General features: G+C 36.6%; 1 non-coding gene across 1 annotated transcript; it reads left to right on the top strand.

The window, feature by feature from the left end:
- The first annotated feature begins 6,970 nt into the window (after window positions 1-6,970).
- LOC122220867 lies at window positions 6,971-7,101 on the top strand. The gene has a single exon (XR_006203033.1). It is a non-coding gene; the product is annotated as a small nucleolar RNA SNORA51 (small nucleolar RNA).
- Window positions 7,102-17,046: the final 9,945 nt, after the last annotated feature.

Raw genomic sequence — 17,046 nt, 5'->3', positions numbered from 1 at the left:
TCCTGATTGGGTAGAGAGAACTCTGCTCATCCACTGTATCCCCCCACCAGAGTTAGCTGCTGTTTGTTTTTTGTTTTTTTTGTAACTAATTGTTGTACTGGTTGATTGAATGAATTTAATAATACTTATTATTTTTTTCTGAGTTTATGACCATATTGACTGCATCCTGAACACCTCTCATGGCTTGCCTTCATTCAGAAGTGGGAAAAAAGCACAGAGCTTTGTTGCTTAAAGTATAGTCCATGGACCAGCAGCATGGATATTAGCTACAAGCTTTTTAGAAATGCAGAGTCTCAGGCCCCACCTCAGACCGACTGAATCAGAATCTGCATTTTAGCAATATCTGCAGGTGATCCTTATGCAAATTAAAATACATCCATGTGGAACACCAACTTAAATGATTTCTTATGGCTCTTTTATTTTGGAAAATCTGTAAACCTTAGAGCGAGCACAGATATTGTAACCTAGTATTTGCTAAACATTTTTATTCCTGCTGTTGAGTCAGTATCAGATCTCAATGGATTAAAACTACAAGAAAAACTTTTGGTCGTGGGTCATAGCACCAGTGAGCTCCAGAACATTCTAGAATTTGGGCTCTCTGGGAAATCAATTATTTAGGTGATATTAGGCTAGGATTCAGGGACTTGAATACACACAGATGTGAGGGTAGAATATCTGACAGAGTAAAGACATTACCAAGACATAGTCAGTTTCTCAAGGGCAGGAATCATGTGTTATTTAAATTTGTATTCTCAGAGCCTACTAGTGTATGTGGCACATAATTGGTGTTGAATAAATATTTGTCCAATTCAGTATTTGCAGAGCTAACAAAAACCATGACTGATTATCTAGATATGGGGGTCTGTAGTCACAAGAGTTGAATGGAACAGTTATGGAGTCTGTCATAAGTGGTACCATTAACGCTTCTGAAGACTAAGACCTTTCTGAGGGTAGATATTTAGGCATTTATATCTAGCTTTACTTTGACCTAAAGTAGCTCTTCCATGGGAGTCTGGAGAATTTTAAGTTCTGACAGTGTGAAGTTGGACTCTAAATAGAAAAAAGTAGTCTTTGGTCTTTAGGAAATCACTTTTTAAAACAGACCAAATGGTTGCAGAGAAAGGTGACCTAGCTTTGAGAAAACCCAATACATAAATATCAGAACTGCCAAAAGAGATCAATGTTACTGTCATGAAACTGCCTTAAATTTCCATCCCCAAACCTCATTTTAAAATAGTTTTATTTTAAAATGTTCTTTTCTTTAGGAAGAACATATACTCTTTCAGGAAACAGCTCTGGGAACTCTGTACTAGGTTGGGTTGGGAACTCAAGTTATTACTAGAGAGTTTTTGAAAGAAGATCTATTGGACATACAATTCAAGGTCACCTAGCTACTAATTCTAATAAAAGAAAAACATAGCTAGTGCTTGTAATGTTTCCTTTTAATAAGAAAAAAAAAGTAATGTTTTTCTTAAAAGTTCTAGTGTTAGATGTAAAAAGTAAGCTTAGACAGTAAGCAGTGAGACTTCTGAGCAAAGAGGGGGGGCTAGGTTTGGAAAAGAAGAGTCTCTTTAATTGACTCAAGTAGTAAGTGGGACAGAAGAGAATCCATCTGTCCAGTAACCTGGAAACAGGCTGAATAATGACTTGCTCCAACAGTATGACTGAGTATGACTGAGTATCAAGGAAGTGTTAATACATTAAAGACTATTGATTCCAGCCCTCCCAGTTCTTGAAGGCTCGACACTTCAATGGCTTTTAAACTACAAGGTAGGGAATTTGACTTCAAGTTAGCATTCAGGATAAATGATAAAGGAAAGTTAATGATCAATAAAAAAGGTAATAGGTATAGGGATTTCCTTTTTCAAATTTTTCTCTAAAATGTGATATTGAAATGCATTAATTCAGCTAATAGTCACTGAATACCCAAATACTGTGCTAAAGGCTAAGGAAGAATAAAATAGGGGATTAATATTTAAAAACTACAACTTAAGTCAATGAGGAAGAGCTATATTTGTGCTAAAGACAGAGCATTTCCCACATATGGCTAGGGAAGATCACTTCCTCCTGGGATGAAGGTGGAAGGGTGAAAGAGGTGACACTGAAATTGAGCATTCATTGAAGGATTTTTATAGCAAGATAGGAGAGGTGGCATTTTATATCCAAATTTAAGCATTTAGATACAAAGAATAAGTGAGCAAAAGCTTATAGGAAGCATTCATTTAGTCCCTCTAGGTACCAGGTGTTATATTCCTATACTGGTTTTTAAAAAAGGAATGTGATACAGAAGTGTAATGAGAAAAAACATATGAAAGAAGTAGTGAGGAGATCAGATTTGACTTACCAAATCCTTTAACTGGGAAAATGTGGAAGCTGAGCCTGAGAAAGAAATTGGGGACTAATGATAGAGGTCCTTGAATGCTAGACTAAATCTGATTATTAAAGTAGCTAAATAGAAAAAGCATGAAAAGTTATATTTCAGTGAGTTACATGGAAAACATTCCTAGTTTTAATTTGAATCTCAAAGCAAATATTGGAGGGACCACCACCTGGTGGCAGAGTACTTACATTGCATCACCTGTTATTAATAACTGAATAAACATTTTGAAGTTTCGAACTGCTAATCTTTATTCATAAAATGATAAAGGACATGGTAAAAAAAATGAGATGACTATTCATGTGTAAGTCTTATCCACCAGATTCCTTTCTAAAAAGAGAAATCCCTCAGAACATCTAAAATGAATTTTTCCTAAAAATTTCAATATATTTGAAAATAGAAAAATAGAGAGAATATTTCCTGTTTATCCAAGTTACTTTGATAATTAATTATAATTCCACCAACTGTCTAATGACAACATTAGGAGAGAGATTTAGCAATTTTATTTTAGGGTATCTTAATCCTAAAATATGCTTTGATTGTATTCTTTAGATATATCTTGATTTGGTGGTAGTTACATATGTGATAAAATTTCATAGAACTACACATACACACATAAAACTGGTAAAATCTGAATAAACTCTGTGGTTGTACCAGTGTCAGTTTCTGGTTTTAATATTGTGCTATAGTTATATGAGATGTTAGAACTGGGAGAAACTCAGTGAGAGTTACATGTGAGTCTTCTGTATGATTTTTATGTAACTTACATAATTATTTAAAAATGAAAGTTAGGGGTGCTTGGGAGGCTCAGTCAGTTAAGTATCCAACACTTGATTTCAGCTCAGGTCACGATCACATGGTTCAGGTTCAAGCCCCACATCGGTCTCCATGCTAGCAGTGTGGAACCTGCTTGGATTCTCTCTCTCTCTCTCTCTCTCTGCTCCTCCCCTGCTCATGCTCTCTCTTGCAAAATAAATAAACTTAAAAAAAATTTAAGAATGAAAAATTAATTATAAATATCATTTTGCTCCACTTCTACAAACTTCAACTGCAGAAATGAGGTATAAAAAGATTTACAAATGACCATTTGTAATGATAAATTCTATCAAAGAAGGAAGGTATTTTGGAAATTAAAGGACGTCATGTATGAGCATTATGTTAATTTCCTTTCTTAAAAATATACTCACCCAGATTGATGCATTTTGTTCTACTTATAGACTTCTTTTGTCTCCATCAAATAAGTTTATGCATTGAATGACATATTAACATTGTAGAAAAATTAGAGCAAATCAGACAATAAAAAGATTAAAGTAAATGGAATTATTATCTCTCAGACCCACTCAAATAGTATAGTTTTTTCATCGATCCATTCATCTATTCAACATTTATGAGCAAGTGTCTGCTCTGGATGCTCTTTGATAATATAGATTAGTGAATGGTAGAGCCTGTGGTGCCCTTTCTAATTTGCACAAAGGCTCCCTAAAGGCTGGCATTGGTTCAAAAGGTAGATATATACAAAGAACCTACATTAATAACTATCTCAAAACATTTTTGTATTAAATGAGTTTTTCTATATGTCTAGCATACGGTAGGCACTATAGTAGTGTTAGCTGTTATTGTTGTTGTTATTAGTACTAGTATAATTATTAAACTAGAATTTGTCATAAGTATTTGACCCCAAGAAAAGTAGCAGGGCCTGATGATCACAGAACATGGAATCATAGAACTTTTGCTTTTCATTCAACAAATAATTTTGAGTGCTTTAATATGCCAAGCACTGTTCTTGGCAATGGGACTGGGAAAAAAACAGATGCTCCCTCCCACTGTTGCCATAATATAGCTTACATTTATGTGTATTTTGAAAGAACTCACCAAGATTAATTAATCAAATTTATTGTAGTTAATGGCTTTAATTAAGTTGTGCTAGATGGCAAGGGAGGAGCTAGGAGATTAGAAATAAAAAGTTTAAAACTGTATCTATTCTTGAGAGTTATGGTATTAACAAAGGAAACATGCTTTCATAAAGAAATATCAAGACAAAATGATAAGTGTCCAAACACATGGCACAGATAAAAAGTTTAGAGGGGAAGTGAATCATAGAGGCCCGTGGTAACCAAGTGCGTTTTTATGGAACAAAGAGGACCTGAGCTGGGGCTTCAGGAATTTATATATCATATCCTGCTCTGAAATGCCTTTTGGATATGTCTTTGTGTGGCACAGAGTAGTTAGCTGCTTTCTAAATCTGACTGCTCTCCCTCTTCAGAACATAGCAAAAATTATACATAATACTTCCAGTTCTGTTCTATGGAAACTCCCCTTTGATGCTCCATTTGCCTTGTTTTCTCCAAATATTGGCTGAATGGTGATGCTAAGGGTAACCATGGAAGCCACATGTCAAATTCAGCAGAGACCCCATGAGTCTGCATCCCTGAATGACTATATGGAGCCAAATTTTTCCCTCCCTCTCTCCCCCCTGCCCCCAGCTCCTGGTCTTTACTTGAATGAAAAATCAACTTTCTCATCTGTTTCTAGATTTGCCTATTACAGCAAACAGCTTTAACACACTATGTAACATGACCAGACTGACTTTGATTTTTTCTTTTTCTTTTTTTTTTTTTTTTAGCATTTTTGACCGTGTAAAAGTCAATATAATACAACCAGCAAACTCTGAATGAGCTAAAAATATCCAATCTACACTGAGGTTATGGTGTGGGGTGGGGTTGGGTTTCCTGTATGGTCATTAATAGATTCCAATCAATTCAGAATTCAAGAGTATGTGTGTGAATCTCTCATTCTACAGATATAGATGAGAGAAAAGGTGACACTAAGTGGCTTGCCTAATAACTAGTGTGTGAAAGTGCCTGTGTGGACACACAAGAGTGTGTGTGACTCCTGACTCCTAGGCTGGTTCACTTCCCATTATTTTAAATAAATTGTTAAATCTCATCTAAATTATGCTTTAAATCATATACCAGTAGTAAAAGTAGGAAAAAAAAAGCGCAATTTGGTTATCATCTTTTAAAAAATGATTGTACAGGGGCACCTGGGAGGCTCAGTTGGTTAAGTGTCTGACTTCGGCTCAGGTCATGATCTCATGGTTCATGAGTTGGAGCCCCACGTCAGGCTCTGTGCTGACAGCTCAGAGCCTGGAACCTGCTTCAGACCTGTGTCTCCCTCTCTCTCTGCCCCTCCCCTACTCACACTCTGTCTCTCAAAAATGAATAAATGTTAAAAAATTTAAAAATAAAATAAAAAATAAAAAAATGACTGTACGTAAGACTTAGTTGTCACCTGTATTTTATCTTCCCTGGCTATAATCCAGATTCCATTAAAATCCTCGATGAAATTTGTCAAATAAAGATTACCAGTTTATAAATACAAATGTTCACAAGTTTTCCTTTTGGTGTGAATCTAGCTCTCTTCTTTGACTTTATAGGCCTAGGCAGTCATGTGGATGGTTTTTTATATACCACAGCTTATGACATGGCTGAATAAAGAGTTTTTAGGGGTGCCTGGGTGGCTCAGTCGGTTGAGCATCCAACTTTGGCTCAGGTCATGATTTCAGGGCTTGTGAATTTGAGTCCCTTGGGCTTTGTGCTGACAGCCTAGAGCCTGGAGCCTGCTTCAGATCATGTGTCTCCCTCCCTCTCTGCCCCTCCCCGACTTGCATTCTGTGTCTCTGTCTCTCTCTCTCAAAAAATAAACATTAAAAATAAAAATAGTGTTTAGTGGCTGATGGGCCATAGTGTGGCTTCACATGCAAGGAACCAATCAGGTGCTAAATGACCATAACTGGGCAGGTTGTTATAGCTGGATCACAAGGGGCCAGATAAGAACAGTGATAACATGAGCTCACTCTGGACTTTACATTAGGACTATTTATGTTCTCATTGCTTAATATCAATATTGACTCTTGACCTTTGGAAGATTCTGAGCCTGTAAGCAAGGGAAGAAGAGTTTGAATTTTGGGCAGAGAAATATGAGACAAAAAAGAGGCAGGTTTAAGCATCGACTCTTGATCTCAGCTCAGGTCATGATCTCATGGTTTGTGAGTTCGAGCCCTGCATTGGGCTCTGCTCCATCAGTGAGAGACTGCTTAGGATTCTGTGTCTTCTTTTTGCCCCTCCCCAGCTTGCACTCTCTCTTTCTCTAAAAGAAAAAAAAAAAAAAAAGGCTTTAAAAAAAAGAAGCACTTCCAGACAAAAAGAGGAGAATGTGTCAATCATGTAAGATGGTCTGAAAGACCCAGATGTGCTGAAACCTGCCTCTTTTTTGTCTCAAATTTCTCTGCCCAAAATTGAAACTCTTCTTCCCTTGCTTACAAGTTCAGTGTCTTCCAAAGGTCAAGAGTCAATATTGATATTAAACAAAGGGAACAGAAAGAGTCCTAATGTAAAGTCCCAAGTGGGCTTATGTTATCACTGTTCTTATCTGGCCCCTTGTGATCCAGCTATGACAACCTGCCCAGTTATGGTCATTTAGCCCCTGATTGGTTTCTTACATGTGAATTGGACTGCACCACCCAGACACCCCCGGAAGTGCTTCTTTATTTAAACATGGCCCCAGTGTCTTCTGTCTTAAAATGCCTCAGGCAGCCTCCTGGTGCTTACCACAGGCTGTGTTCTTACACTGACTGTACAGAAAGAGAAGGCAGAATAAACCTACCCATATATACCCCAGCCCAGGCCCTTTGCCTGGTCTGTGTTGTGAATGGAGGTCGAAGAGGGACATGGAGATAGATAGATAGACAGGTAGATAGATAATAAATAAATAAATAAAATGACTGGGGCAGTGATAATACTCTGAAAACCAACTCTTTTCTCTTAGATATGAACAAAGTTAAGGAGAGATTCTAAAATCTCTTGAGTCCTTGTCAGTGTCCTTGGGAACAGCTGAGAAGTCTCCATAATGGTAAAAGAAACCATGATGAAAACTTGAGAGATTATTTGGAGGTACAGATCCTAACTAAGGAGTTTAGTTTTTGCGTTCTGCTAGGAACACAGTGGAAGGTAATATGACTTTAGGCTATGGAAGAACTCATGTGTTTGGATGTCAGATGGGTGCCTGAGACACAGTTCCAGGTCTTGCTGACTTTCAGTGTGTCACCTAGAGAGTTGATGGACAGACAGATGCACCATATTCCTCATGTTTTTGTTCTGAGAAATAGTACTGCCAGGACCACATCCTGTTACAGTGTTGCATCTAAGAGGTTGTATGTCACTGCAGCATTAATTAGAAGGTGCCCCTTCCAGTGGCCAGAGCCCTATTTGCTATGATCGTGCTGTCACATCCAGCCAAGGATCTAGCCCTGACACATGGACCACAAAAGGAGGGATGCTTTTTTTTTCACCCAAGTGGAAAAGATGCCTGTGGTAAGCTCTTCCATGTTAGAAATTCACTCTTGCATATCTTATGTCTCTCAATGATACCTCCAAGGATTTCATTTCTTTAGACCTTAAGAGATCTTTGAGGAGATAAAGAGTGAGGATTATCAGGCAGTCACTTGAAGAACAATAGACAAAGGCAGAGGCATCAGAACACACACCAGTGCCTGCACACATCAATGCCTTTGTTATGATATCAGATCACGGTAATTTTCAAATGTTGTAATTTGGCAAATTGGATCTTCAAATAGGTGAATAAGTTCACCTTAAAAAAAATAGTACTTTCACACAGAGACTGATTGCTCTTTTTTTGTAGTTTCTCTTCTCTGAGTGTTTGTTGTGTGTGGTTAACGCTCTACCCTTTGTTTTCCCAGCCCCATAGAAAGTGTGCTACTCTCTGCTGGTTTCTTATGATAGCTTTGCTCACTGAGGCAGAGCAGCCCGCAAAACTGTTCAATATATCTGATTGGCAGCTATCCTCAAGTGTAGCTGACAGACCCCGAGAACACACTCCCTCCTCCTTGTTTCTAAGGTATGGCTGCAGTTAATGAGAATTTATTAACATTTACCTGTTTACCTTTTATGTTCTCAAAGACAGTCACGTATTTTTCAAACATAGAATGATTTTTCTTCCTTTATTAGTGAAATTAACCAAATTATGAATAATTTACTTGCTAAATTATCTTAAGTTTCACCTTTGGCTTTTAAATAGAAATATGCATATGTGCTACATTTTCAAGGCAAAGGAAATATGTAACATTAATTTCAGCACAAATTATAAAAAGTATAATGTTGGCACTGTGATGACTGACTTGCTATAGTTAAGCTGATCTTCATAGTTCATTTAGAGAGAATAAACTAATATTTAGTGCTTAATGAAAGATAATCTGAAAATTACTCACCTTTGTAATATCAGAAAATATTAAATCCTATATGTATCAAATCAATGAGATTGTTAATGCTGATGATACTTTTTTCCTTGCTCACATATCAACTTTCTCTTTCAATAGATTCTTCCTGTTACCTCTAAAATTCTATTTCCCACTAAAAGTACATTATTGAACATTCCATTTCTTTCCTTTAGCAACAGATCTACCTCTTTCCCTTCAAATGTAAACTTTACAAAGTGTTGTCTACATTGTTTCCTTCTTTTTAAAAAAAAAAAAATTTTTTTTAACGCTTATTTATTTTTGAGACAGAGAGAGACAGAGCATGAACGGGGAAGGAGCAGAGAGAGAGGGAGACACAGAATTGGAAGTAGGCTCCAGGCTCCGAGCCATCAGCCCAGAGCCATCAGCCCAGAGCCCGACGCGGGGCTCGAACTCAGGGACCACGAGATCGTGACCTGAGTCGAAGTCGGACCTTTAACCGACTGAGCCACCCAGGCGCCCCCATTGTTTCCTTCTTAATGAAACTAACAAACACTTATTTAACAGTTACTTATACCATATACTGTTCTAAAATTAATTTAAGGGGCCTTTGGCTGATGCAGTTGGTGGAGAAGGGGACTCTTGATTTCAGGGTTTTACCTTTGAGCCCCGCGTTGGGTGTAGGATTACTTAAATATTAAATCTTAAAAAAAAAATAAATTAAATTAATCTGAGATTTTTGATCATCAAGACAGTATAAAGAATTCAAAATGATTTTGGGGAGATGAAACTTAATTCAAGTTTCCCCATCAGAGCTATATATGCCAATAACATAACTATAATGGCTGTCAATAAGGCCTTTTTCCCAACTCTTATATTATTTAGCATATTCCTATTTTCTCTTTTGGTTTTACTATTTCAATCAACCTTTATTTACTGTGATAGTCAACTCAATCTATGTCTGTGTCAACATTATACTTTAGTGTGTTTTGTTTATGTTACATAATCTGTTAGGTCCCTTAAACCACACGACAGACACAGAGATATCTTGCTCTTTGGGGGAAGTAGACTTGCACAGGGTGTGAAGAATAGGACTCCCTCATTTTTGTAAGGACAGACTTTCTCTATGAAGCGTATAGATGATATTTCTAAAGAGTTACCAAAAGCATTGTATATGTATGTGAGTTAGAAATATGGTTTCTCACTCAACCTTTCATGATTCAGTTGCCTCCCTTGATGTACTCTTTGCACAAGACAGTAAAAATGTGGACAGGAAGTAGTTCCATACTGAAGCTCAGCATATACCAAAATATAGATTTTTCTGCCTTTGTATACTCGAGAGATACTGCTTTTGTCAGTGTCTAGGGAGTTTAGGTGAGTATATAACACCAGCTTAACTTGTAATAGTTATTCCTGACAAATGTTAGCTCTCTGTAACCCCCACTTTCAGGACCTGGTGCTTTAATGCAATTCTAGGGCTGCTTAGAACTCTAGCATTATGTCTCCTATTAAGGCGAAGAACTCCTCCATGAGCCTGACCTCATTATTTCTGTAAAACAAACATATCCTAGGGTCTTTCCCTTCAAGACTCTGCCCTGATCCATGGCTCAAGACATTAATGGGCGATTGATATCTGACAAACTTTCGGGAAACATAACTGCTTTAAGCAAGATGGGTTTAGATGACCTTACTGGTGGGATATTAAGGGTATGACAAGCTATAGCGAGTTTTAAAAATTTGATAGTGGATATTTAGTGCCCTCTAAATTATAATTCATAAATCAACTATGCATATGCTGGCCTTGTTAGAACTTGCAGAATAGATACCGCAAAAACACATAAAGTGACAAACTCAGCCATCAAACTTAAGCCTGTTGATAATATGTTAATTATATTGGTTCTCTAGAGCCCTGTATCCATGCATTCTATTAAAGACATATGATGACAGGCAGTGGTAAATGATTTATAATCCTTAGTGTGCTCAGCCCTATGCAAAATACTTATTCTGTAGAACAATTAGAAAGAATTACCCCCAGTCCCCGCAAAAAAAAAAAAAGCATTTTAAACTGAGTCAGATCATGTTACATGAAGGCCATGTGGCTAGAGCAAAATGTACAGACTTCTAAAAATTTACTTTTTATTTTTTAAAATTTTTTGCAGACTTCTAAAAATTTTTACTAGAAAATCACTAATGATCTCCTGATTGTTCAACCTTATCACGGTTTTTGATCACCTGTGATCAGGAGGTTATATGGAACAAAATGACTTTTGATTTACTGCTGTGGCTGGGTGGGTGTGGCTGGGCGAAGATGTCTTGTGTGCTGGGCCAGTGCCCTAAAGGAGCCCATTACAGAAGATCACATGAGATAAAGTAGCTAAAACTTGTAAAGCTTTTATCACAATGTCTGGATCATGGTAAACACTCAATAAATGTATAAATTTTAGATTTTATTTTATTTTGTTTTGAGTAGGCTCAAGGCCCAGCACAGAGCCCAGCGTGGGACTTGAACTCACGACCCTGAGATCAAGAGCTGAGCTGAGATCAAGAGTTGGACACTCAACTAACTGAGCCACCCATGAATCCGTGAATTTTAGATTTTAAAAAATGTTTCTCACAACATATAGCATATGAACTTGGACTTGAAGGATGGCAATAGTTCAATAAACTTATTCTACTGTATTTGCATATAACAGACCCTCACTAAATGATTCACACATAAATCTATGCTAGTTAGGACACCACTAGTCTCTGTCATAAACACATTTCAAGGTTTCAGAGATTTTCCTAAGAAAGTTTATTTTCTTGTATACATACCAATCCAATGCAGGTGTTCTTGATTGGCATGTGAATTTTCTCCATGTGGTTATTGAGGGACCCAGTCTCCTGCTACCTTCTGATGATGCTATCTCTTGGGGCCCGAGTCTTCATTCAGCAGACAGATAGAGTGAGGAGAGAGAACTTACATTCACTCTTAATTGTTTGGAAGCAGCATGTACCATTGCTACCATTACATTGTCAAGAACTGGTCAGATGGCCTCTTTATATACAAATTTTTTTCTTTGAAAAAAATTGTCCTGGCTGGACAATTGATTCTCAGGACAACTCTACACTCTATGGAAAAGGGTGAAGACATTTTTGGTGACCCACTCGGTCATTTCTGCCATAAGAGTATTGTAGAAAGTTCCCAGAATATAAACTGCTAAGTCTGAAGAAGTGGAAATATATTTGTGTTGACTCACATAACTGAACCTCATTCAACACTTCTATGTGATTGTAGCAGTGCTCTAACTTGATGTTTTAAAAGTTGCACGGAATGGATGTTAGTACCGTTTCACGAAGTAACACCTACTCTAGGTGGATCGGTCGCTAATATATTTTAAGGATCTATGTTGTTCTTTGATGTTTTTTTGAATCCTTTTTTATGTTATGAAGCCCTGCTGGTAAGCTTCATGGCTACTAAACATATAGGCTTGGGGTTTGACTGGGGAGAAAATCAAATAATTTATTTTTGTTAAAGTTCAGCCTTGGTCATCTATGTCATTAGATCAGACTCCCAGAAGCTTATCTCTACCTCTGTTTCCTCTAGGCTAGATTATACAAATCCCTGCTTGCTGGCCACTGAATAAATTGCTCTTTGAACTTGCATTTTTTTTTTTTATGTTCATCTGCTATTCTATCTTATGTGGAGAAGCCATATTTTGCTACCATTATTTTATATCATTATTACTGCTATGTGCTACACTTTGAGTGAATAACATAATTTGAAGTTTCTATTATCAGAATAAAATGCATATTTATTCAAATAAATAAAATATTTCAAGAAAAAAATGACACTAAAATGAGCCCCCAAACTCATATTTTATTTCTTATCCAATGAACAACCCGAGTTGAGTTATTTCCTGGGTTTAATGGGCATATGTGTCTGACATCTTTCCTAATTTTCTTACATAGATGTTATATCAACAATGATGCATTCTAACTAATTCTTTTTTTTTTAAGTTTTTATTTAAATTCCAGTTAGTGAACATACAGTGTAATATTAGTTTCAGGTGTACAATATAGTGATTCAGCACTTACATACAACACCACTGCTCCATTCTAACTAATTCTTAAAAAGGACAGCCTATAGTGTAAACGTAAGGAATTAAGAAAAAAAAAAAACAACTAGTTTTATTTGTATGCAATATGGAATCATTGACTTTATTAAGTCATAACCTGTACTCACTCTCAAATTATTATTGTTAATGCATTTTTCCTGATTCCTAATATTGAGGATTTTTATCCCCATCACATACTCTGTTCTATGCAAGAGAGCAGTGGCAATGATGCCTTAGAAATAGTTGAATAGTTCTCTGGATGACTTCTGAATAAAAAACTAAAAGAAGTATGTTTAAAGAATATGAGGAATCAAGATGTGTGTGAGAGTTGGGGATGGTGGGGTATAACGTACTGAGTCCAATATTCCATCTACTATCATCCAGTTTTATCATGTTAGCAGATGGGAAAATTGGACCCCATTTACCGTCTCCTTTTATTAAATGGTGAAATAGCCACTTAGAAGAGGAGAAATGCAAACTAGTAGGGTACTCAGTTCTGATGCTCCACTGGGGTTGGTAGTCTAGTCAAGAGATGTGAATGCCACATTCACTCTCTGTGACCAGCTGATGTCACATTTAGTGCCACACCTTCCCTTGCCTCCTGGACTGGGGAGAAAACCTAAGCTTGGCAAGTAGTTTTCTTGATGACTTCAAAGCTGGTTAAATAATTAATGTTAATTGTTATAGTTAATTTTATGTGTCATTTTGGCTGGTCCATGGTGGCCAGGTATTTGGTCAAATTATTCTGGTTGTTTCTGTGAAAGAATGTTTGGATGAGATTAGCATTTAAGCAGGTAGACTGAGTAAAGCAGATTACTCTCCATAAATTGGGTAGGTATCTTCCAGTCAGTTGGAGGCTTTAATAGAACAAAGACTTAATTCCTCTAAAGTAGAGGGATTTCTGTCAGAAGACTGACTTTGAACTTGAACTATAACTTTTCTCTGGGTCTCCAGCCTGCTGACTTACCTCCTCAGATTTTGGACTAACCTTAGTCTCCACAGTCCCATGAGCCAATTCCATATATATATATATATATATATATATATATATATATATATATATATATTTATACAGACACACACTGACATATACCAAACTGGATAGTTAAAACTTTAGTTTTGGTTACTAAGAAGGTAGTTATAGCTTAACTCTATTATATGATATTATTGAGAATTGGTTATTCTGGATTATTGAGCATTTTATTTAACAGAGTATGTGTAACTAGTATGCATTTGCAATCTACATACACATTTTTTTTCTTTTTGGAATTTAGGTATTTTGTAGAAGTAGTTTATATTTGTAAGTAAAAGTAAACAGTTTTGAAATGAATGTGTATATCTATAAATATAATAAACATAATAAATATGAATAACAACAATAAATTAATAAACCTAGTACTAATTCTGACACTCAGTGACCTAACCTCTTTAAGAGAAAAAAGTTAAAAATAGCTATTTTAAAATATTTATAAACTTTCTGTTTTATAAAGTGTTAAAAGCTTGTTTTGCTTCCCTCTCTCTTCCCCCTCCATATATTTATCTGTTTTGCTTCTTAAATTCTACATGTGAGTGAAATCATATGGTATTTGTCTTTCTCTGATTCACTTATTTCACTTAGCATAATACACTCAAACTCCATCCACATTGTTGCAAACGACAAGATTTCATCCGTTTTTTTTTAAATGTTACTCTATTCAATATTTATTTATTTTTGACACAGAGAGAGACAGAGCATGAACAGGGGAGGGTCAGAGAGAGAGGGAGACAGAATCCGAAGCAGGCTCCAGTCTCTGAGCTGTCAGTCAGCACAGAGCCCTACGCGGGGCTTGAACTCACAGACTGTGAGATCATGACCTGAGCCGAAGTCGGATGCTCAACCGACTGAGCCACCCAGGCGCCCCAAGATTTCATCCTTTCTGATGGCTGAGTAATATTCCAGTGTATATATGCACATCACATCTTCTTTATCCATTCATCAAATAATGGACCTTTGATCTCTTTGTATAACTTGGGTATTGTTGATAGTACTGCTATAAACATTGGGGTTCATGTCTCCCTTTAAATCACTATTTTTGTATCTCTTGGATAAATACCTTGTAGTGTAATTGCTGGGTTGTAGAGTAGCTCCATTTTTTAAAACTTTTTGAGGAACCTCCATAGTGTTTTCCAGAGTGGCTGCACCAGTTTGCATTCTGGTGGATTTTTTTCAACCTAGAGTCTTATGTTTTTCAAGTTTTGAAAATTAAAAAAACAGTATTTCTTTCATCTCCCTCCTTCTTTTCTCCCCACTTATTCTCCCTATCTGAGATTCTTGTTATTTGGATGTTGAATCCCTTGAACTGGCTCCTCAGTTTTTAGTTTAAGTTATTATACCTTACTTTACTTTTTTTTTTTTTTTTTTTTTTTTGCTTTTTTGGGCGGTATGCATCAAGTTTATTTGTCTTCAAACTCTTAAATTAAATTTTTCATTTCTTCTATTACTATTATTATTATTATTAATATTAGTTTTGCTTTCTGTTTTAGGATATAATAGCTTATTTCTTTGGGGATAGTTTTCATATCCCTGAATATACTCTGTTCTTGAAGTCATTTTTTCTCTTGGTCTGTTGTGGTCTCTGTCTCGTATTTATTTATTTATTTATTTATTTATTTATTTATTTATGCTATGTATTTTAGAGAAAGAGAGAGAGAGAGCACGAGTGGGGGGAGTGGTGGAGGGGTAGAGAAAGAGAGAGGGAGACACAGAATCTGAAGTAGGCTCCAGGCTTTGAGTTGTCAGCACAGAGCCCAACACAGGGCTTGAAGTCATGAACAGTGAGATCATGATCTGAGCTGAATTCAGACAATTGACTGAGCCACCCAGGTGCCCCTATTTATTTATTTTTTAATGTTTATTGTTTTGAGAGAGAGAGAGCATAAAGTAAATTTTCCAGAGAAAATAAACTTTTTTTCCCTGGTGATCTATGTTACTTCCATTTTCCAAATTATGGAGATATAAAATTTCCCATTCACTTTCATACTTGAAGAAGATGCCACCGTTTGATAGGTGGTTTAACTGCTTTGGATTACAGATTGACAATGGAAGAAGGGGCCAATGTCTTAAATTACCCTAAGACAGACTACTGCCTAAGTAGTCACGCAGAATAGGTGAAAATCATATAATTAACTATGTCCAGGCAAGTAGACAAGGTTCATTGGTCAACAGATCAAAGAGTAGCATCATGAAACTTCCAGTTCTACTTCCCTCTTGTGGTAGACATCCCAGCACTTGTGAATATTTATCATGGGCCAGGAATTGGTCAAAAGCATATGGTTCAACCCTGCTCCTCACTGAGGCAGGATAATGATACTTAGATTCATTTAATATTCATTCAACAATTACTTACTGCACACTGACCATGTTTGTACCTGGTACTCTGTGAGGCATTGTTGATAACACTGTAGAGAAAGAAACATGGACCCTATCTTCAAAGACTTATGATGTAGTAGCAAAGACAATAACAAGTAAAGTCTTAGGTAGCACATAAAGGCAAAATATAGAATGCTGTCTTATGTATGGCTCCCTAGAAACAACCTGAGATCAGAACACTTGTACAAGTTACTTCTTAAGGGAGTGCACTCAGGGAAAATCGAGAGAGGGAGGCAGGATAACCAGAGAAGAGAGTTAAGCAAGATGTGGTTTCCACTGGAGACTAGTTTGAGCCTGTGCTTACAGGGCACTCTAGAGTATGAATGATACCAACAAATTGTCCCACACTGAGGAAGTAAGCTTTTTGTAATTCTGACCAGTCAGTCTGTGGGTTAGGGTTTCCAGGTAGAGTGATGGTGGCAGGAGTGTGGAAGGAGCATATTTTATAATTTATTTGGCTTTTTAAAAAAGTTTTTATTTTGAGAGAGAGAGAAAGCACATGTGAGAGAGAGCATAAGAGGGAGCAAGGGAGAGACAGAGAGAGAGAATGAGAGAGAGAATTCCAAGCAGGCTCTGCGCTGAGCCTCGGGATTGGATCCCAAGACTATGACCTCATGACCTGAGCCAAAATCAAGAATTAGACACTCAACCAACTGAGCTACCCAGGTGCCCCTTTATTTGGCTTTTTTAGTTGAAAAAATATGTAAATATGGTTAAAAAAAACACATTAACTTTTTAAAAAAAGAACAAATAAACACATCGTTTCCCTTTTGCCCTAGCCTATGACTTACCCAGTCTACTTGCAAATATTCTAAAAACCTACATACATATGCAAACATACATATGAGTGTGAATGAATATACTTGTGTATTTCTTTTTTTAAGCATATTAACCATTTAAAGGATAATTT

The sequence above is a fragment of the Panthera leo genome, chromosome B2 (assembly GCF_018350215.1).
Source record: "Panthera leo isolate Ple1 chromosome B2, P.leo_Ple1_pat1.1, whole genome shotgun sequence".
NCBI classification, from domain to species: domain Eukaryota; kingdom Metazoa; phylum Chordata; class Mammalia; order Carnivora; family Felidae; genus Panthera; species Panthera leo.
Note: the sequence above shows the minus strand (reverse complement) of the source record. Positions and strands in the feature narration are given on the sequence as shown.